General features: G+C 34.5%; 1 pseudogene; it reads left to right on the top strand.

Annotated features, from left to right (window-relative positions):
* The first annotated feature begins 723 nt into the window (after positions 1–723).
* On the top strand, positions 724–6276 carry LOC122319322 (annotated as a pseudogene).
* The last annotated feature ends 648 nt before the right edge of the window (positions 6277–6924 follow it).

Below are 6924 nucleotides of genomic sequence, written 5' to 3'. Positions count from 1 at the left end.
GAGGAAAATTATATATTTATTTTTAATTATTGCAGGAAAATTTGTCAGAAAAATATTGTTTGTCATTTTTTTATTTTTAATCAAATAATTAATAAATAAGTAAAAATAATAAATAACATTTATTCAATTAATATAACATCAAAACAATAATAAAATTATGACAATTTATAAAATTTTAATAAATAAGAATTTAGTAGTCATTTTAGATTTAAATAGATATTAAGAAACTATACAAAATAAATCTCTAATAAAATTAACACCATTTAACTATATTTTAACTCAAGAAAAAAAGTTATGATCCAATAGTCTCAAAGTCTTTGTCATCTTCAATTAATTAGAATTGACCCAAATTAAGTCATGATACACAACATATTTATTTTTGAAAAATAATAAATTTATAATATTTTTCTAATTGTTTTATAATTTTATTTTAAATGGATGATAGTTCTATAAATTTAAATTATTTTTAATAAAGTGATATAATTATATTTATGGATATTAAAATATAAATATAAAATAGTTATTAGTCTATTATTAATTTTAATTGTTTTCATACGTTTGTTGCTATTTTTTTCAAAAGGAGATGTAAAAAACTCGAAATTTAAGAAAATGTGAAAGTGGGACCAACGTGACACTCGCGATTTTCGTTGTCACACTGAATGCAAGAGAGCGACTTTTGACATTTGGAGCGTGGACCCAAGTCTCCAGAGTTACCTGTGCCTCTTCTCCGACTTCTTCCTCCTCTTCTTCCTCCTTTAGTGTGGAAACGTCAAACTTTCTCAGCTGCGTCCCAGCGAATTAAAATTAAAATATAAACACTTCGAATTGCTCCTCGTAATCTAACTCTATATATATATATATGTCTGAATTATCTGTTACAGAGAGAGCTCTCATATACTCTCTCTACAACAAAAACAACGTTCGACGACAACGTCCTGTAAGTACTCGAAGCCATGTCTTGGGGTCCTTTTGCTTCCGCCCGTTCATTTCTGCTATTGTTTCTGTTTTTGGGTTTGGTTTCTCGCATCTGTTACGGTTCCGGGTTCGGTTTCGACATCCACCACCGCTTCTCCGATCCCGTTAAGGGAATTCTCGGCTTCGATGGCCTCCCGGAGAGAGGGAGCGTTGAATACTACGCCGCTATGTCACACCGAGACCGCTTGATTCGTGGCCGTCATCTCGCCGCCAGCGACGGCCAGACGTCGCCGCTCACTTTTGCCAATGGACACGAAACTGCTAGGTTCAACTCTTTGGGATTGTAAGTTCATTAACCCACTCCGGCCTATATATATTATATAGAAAATATATATATATATGTATCTCTTTATATAGAGTTTTTGGTGAGCTTTTGAAGAATTTGGATTATGTTTGTATGGCTGGTGAGAAACTGGTGGAAAAGATAATAGATGGGATTTCTTTTGTTCACTAGTATTGGGAAATAATAATTATAATTCTTTTAACACTTAGAACACATAGATCCCAACGCAATAAGTTTATTGCTTTTATGCCAATATATGAAGCCATGCATACAGCTCACAATCATGATCTATTGGCGGAAAAGAGCCTGAGTTGCCAACCTGCTCTTTGTTGTGACGGAAGGTTGAGATCCTTTATCTAAGGTAGTCTGATATTCATTCCTTTTTTTTCCCTAAATCGAAAGAACTCATCCGTATTCTTTAAATCATTGTCTGAAAACTTGGAGCTAAAGGTGGAGTGTTGATAAAGCTGCAATTCATTTTACAATAAACCAATACAACCTTGCCACTTGATTAAAATAGTTTTGGTTTTACATGACTGTCATTCGTTCCAAAATAGATCAATTGTAAAAGAGTCGTAGCAAAGTTGTAAGTTTATCGATGTATATCTGGACGATAGAAATAGCTTCTGAAAGCATATGCTCAATGACAAATTCTGGATTTTTATTTTTTATTTTTAGTTTTCTGAGTTGTAAGTTTAATTTTTTTTTTTTTTTAACTAAACAAGGACTGAAGGTTCTATGGGGATTCTTGATGTTTCAGTTTGCACTATGCCAGTGTTTCCGTGGGGACGCCAAAGTTATCATTTTTGGTGGCCTTAGACACAGGCAGTGATCTGTTCTGGCTGCCATGTGATTGTAAGCCAGGAAGTTGCGTAACTGCCTTGCAGAATTCATCTAGAAGTGTATGTTATTAACTTTTAAATTCATTATTTATTTATTTTCGTGGAATCATGGATCTCTGAATTATATTGTTGCATCTACCGCAATCTATGATATTTTTTCGTGGGTGTGATTGTGTTATCTTTCTCTTCTAAAATGTGTATTGGGTGGGTCTGAAAGGTGCGACTTGTTGCTACATATTCAACAAAGTTATGGTTACCCCACTCATTGTTGATTGCAGTCATGCTTAAAACTATCATCTAGACTTCCATTACTCTGTTGAATTGACCATGATAAAATTATTTAACATAGATTCTAGATGAAGGGGAAATCGACTCTAACTTCCAGGCTTTACAACTAGAGTGTGAATATTTTTGTCTAACATAGATTCTAGATGGATACCCCACTCGAGTTTTCCTTGACGCCCCCAGCAAATTCTACCAATGTGGAACCATATGAGAAGTTTTCTTTATTCATTAACATCCAGAAAAGTTTGTGAAGGTGCATATTGACTAAAATCTTATGATCTGACCAGCAGAATCTTACCTTTTTTTTTATGTTGGACTTATGTTTTCCGAGTATTTGGTTGTTTTTGGATTACTTGTGAAAGAAGCTTTCTTCAGGTCCTGAATTCTTTGATAATTACTCGATTTCTTTCATCAAGCAGATAATAGACCTCAGCATCTACAGTCCTAGTAATTCATCAACAAGCAAAAATGTTTCCTGCAACAGCACTTTGTGCGGACAAACCCCATCATGCCCTTCAGCAAATAGTAACTGTCCTTATAACATATCGTATCTTTCTACTAACACTTCATCGACTGGGATTCTTGTAGAGGATATTTTGCACTTAATTACAGATGATGATCAACAAAAAGCTGTTGACGCTCCGATTACTTTTGGGTACGTTCTTCAATATTGCTTTTCTACCGAGAAATTTTGGAGGAAATATTTGAAATCTCAATGTGGGTTTTGGAAATATCCAAAATAAAAAATACTAGGTAGATAGGCAACCTTTCTAGTGAATATGATGTTGGTTATATCTATAGTGATATCAACTTTTAGAAACGGGGTTATAGTTCAATAATTTCCGGTTAGTATAATACAAACTTTGGAGAATTGGATATATTGACAAATGAAAATCATTTGGATGATGAAATTGGAGTCTGGTATGGCCTTTTTCCTCAAGTACGAATGATAATTTATGAGGATTGTCAAGTAGTTGTATTGCCTCGATTTTGATGATTCACTAGAAATCTTTCTTCATATAAGAAGAGAAAATGTGAAATATTAGAAGGAATATCAGCATCAACTATTTTATCTGACTCTTTAATATGACCATCAACTTTTTTTTTATTTCCATTAATTGGCTAGCATTACTTGCTTATTCTTGAAGTGGTCTCTTGTCTTTTACCTGGTGGTCAGATCTTTTCAGGAATTTTCATTTATTTATGGGCCTTGTTATCTTACATTTGACTTATTTGCAGTTGTGGTCAAATTCAGACTGGTGGTTTTTTGGAGGGTGCAGCGCCAAACGGTCTATTTGGGCTTGGCATTGAGAATATATCTGTTCCCAGCACCTTAGCAAGAAATGGGCTAGCTTCAAATTCTTTTGCCTTGTGTTTTGGACGTGATGGGTTTGGTAGAATCAGTTTTGGAGATAATGGCAGCTCAGACCAAAGTGAAACACCATTCAATATTAGGCAATCACAGTAAGTTGTCACTAATTGATATTTCAAATACTGTTGGGAAAGTTCATTTTGTTTGGCAAGAAGACATCTCTTTGATCTAAATCCCATGATAATACTGATTTCCCTCGGGAACTTTTTATCAGTCCAACTTATAACATCAGCATCACTCAAATAACCGTGGGAAAAAATTCTTCTGAGCTGGAGTTCAGTTTTAATCTTTGACTCTGGTACATCGTTTACTAGCCTAAGGGACCCAGCTTATACTTTTATTTCTGAGAGTGTAAGTTCTTCAAATACCACTGTTTCATGATATTATTGGGAGTTTCTTTTCTGTAATATATGAGATTTATTATATATGTTGTTTTACAGTTCAATTCCCAGATCCAAGAGAAACGGCATACATCTGATCACCTGATGCCCTTTGAATACTGTTATTACTTGAGGTCATCTATATCTGGAGAAAACCCTCTTCCTATTCTGTATTAGTTGCCCTTTCAACTCTGAGGCACTGACTTCCACTTTACATGCAGTGCAAATCAAACCGGTAATGTAATTCCTGATGTGAATCTGACAATGAAAGGGGGAGACAGATATTCTCTCAATGATCCAACTGTAATTGTCACTACCAAGGTGTGATCTCACTTCCAAAACTTTAATTTCCTATTCCTGATTGAGTTGTGCTAAAATTTAATGTTGTGATCTCCAGGATGCAGTTTTGTATTGTCTGGGTCTTCACAAAAGTGATGTTAATATAGACATCATAGGACGTGAGTATCTATTTATCAGTAACTTTTCTTATTTCCTGAGCAAGAACTTTGCTTATTTTAACCTTTTTGTGTTGCATTCTCATGACGTTTTTCTGTCAGTTTGGAATTTTATATATTTTGTGGAAATTGGACATACTTATGCTGGTTGAAATTCTGTCCATAATGAAGTCTGAAGTTCATAAAAAGCACAGAAGTACTTGAATGAATTTGATTTTCTCCTTTTTGGGGAGAATAAAATTACTTCTGGATTGATGGAAGTGGTTTCTTGGTTTGTTTTTGGGAGGCGGCGGGGATTGACGGTGAGGAATAGTTACTTGCATCTTTTGGTGAATAGGTCAGATCTACAAAGGCTGACCATCTTGTGTATCATCAATTCAATGAATAGCCAAATAGAATTTTAAAATCATTACTACATTCACCTTCCCAGTTTTGTCCTCCCTCCCTGCTTAGACTTGTGTTGCCACTCCAAGATGGTTAAAATGCCAAGACACTTCTTCAGTAGTCTCCAATTTGGAGAGATGAAGTTTACACAGTTAGAAGTCTTCAATGCATGGGTTCATATTTCAGGTGGTTTCTCGGCATTTGCTGCGCTCTTTTCATCAGATATCCATTTAATCATTGCATCATTTAACAAGCCATGAATTTAACAAGGCTGACCATCTTGTGTATGATCAATTCAATGAATAGCCAAATAGAATTTTAAAATCATTACTACATTCACCTTCCCAGCTTTGTCCCCCCTCCCTGCTTAGACTTGTGTTGCCACTCCAAGATGGTTAAAATGCCAAGACACTTCTTCAGTAGTCTCCAATTTGGAGAGATGAAGTTCACACAGTTAGAAGTCTTCAATGCATGGGTTCATATTTCAGGTGGTTTCTCGGCATTTGCTGCGCTCTTTTCATCAGATATCCATTTAATCATTGCATCATTTAACAAGCCATGAATTTCATCACCCAGATTTTCTTTGCCCCATGTATCACTGAAAGCCATTTTGTATGCTTATGTATTTGAATTGATAAATGGCCACTTACTCTCTGAATTTATTTATTTCCATCCAGAAAACTTCATGACTGGCTATAACATAGTTTTTGATCGTGAGAGGATGTTATTGGGTTGGAAGGATTCTAACTGTGAGTGTGATTCCATTTTCTATTTCCCAGTGCACATTTCTCTTCTTTTGTTGATTTCTTTTAGTGATTCTAGTGAGACTTGCTGTCACCAGGTTACAATGATCAGACCTCAAACAACCTACCTATCAGCCCATCACAACCTCCAGCTGTCTCCCCTGCTCTTCCTGTCGACCCGGAAGCCACTGGAGGCACTGGAAACAATTCTCAGACACCTGTGGCAACACCTGGGGCAGCACCACGAACCAATCATCCACCCAACTTGAAGTCTTTTACTTGCACACTCACGATGCTTCTTATTTCATTTTTTGCTCTTGTTTGATCATTCTTTAATTTTCTGAGGCTTTCACAATCTCATATAAAATTTACATATAGAAATTTGTTGTATTTTAGGTTATTACAGAACCAATTCAAAACCTTGTCTGTTTTTCCCCTTATCACAATAAGAACTGGAAGCATTGTTGGTCTTCCTATTTGTTGATGTTTAATCGCACTAATATGAACATTCATTGTAAGTAATATATTTTTATACAGTAGTTTCATTCCAAGTTCAAGTTTTGTGATTTTGCAGCAATGCTATTAATTCTGTTTTCTTGGCTTCAGTAGTTGGAAATCTCTATGATATGCTATAAAGATTTAGAACTACAGTGATATATGGGTAGTGGTCCCTTTCTAACTCTGTATCAAAGCAGGTAGAAGGTAGACTTTGGAAAATAAGGGATTTATTAATGAAATATATAGTCTGTACCTTCAAATTACAAGGAATTTTTCACTTTGAATCTCAATTTGAAAAATCTGAAAAATTAAATTCTCGAACTATTGAAAACTAACATTTTGGTCTAATTTTGACAATTAAGGTTGATGAAAAATGTGATTTGGGACTGTCTTGGTGAATGATGCAAATGACAACTTTTTAATTGTTTTAGGATGCAATGTGTTGGTATTTGCGTGTAAAATGCAGGACCTCTTTTGTTTTGGTGTACAAAGTGTATTTATCATATAAAATAACTAGAAAAAAAAATTCTTCAAGAATGTTTTGTACGATTCTTTTTGTGCAAGAATGTTTATTTTCATGGATGTGTAAAAAAAAAAAAAAAAAACTCTATATTTAAGTCCTTTTGATTGTTTGGATTAAAATTAAAATTTAAGATTTTGATCCTATCAAGTTAGAGAAATGATTTGCACAATCTTACAGAATGTAA

The sequence above is a fragment of the Carya illinoinensis genome, chromosome 8 (genome assembly GCF_018687715.1).
Source record: "Carya illinoinensis cultivar Pawnee chromosome 8, C.illinoinensisPawnee_v1, whole genome shotgun sequence".
NCBI lineage: Eukaryota > Viridiplantae > Streptophyta > Magnoliopsida > Fagales > Juglandaceae > Carya > Carya illinoinensis.
The sequence above is the reverse complement of the archived record's forward strand: the minus strand, read 5'-3'. Positions and strand labels throughout refer to the sequence as shown.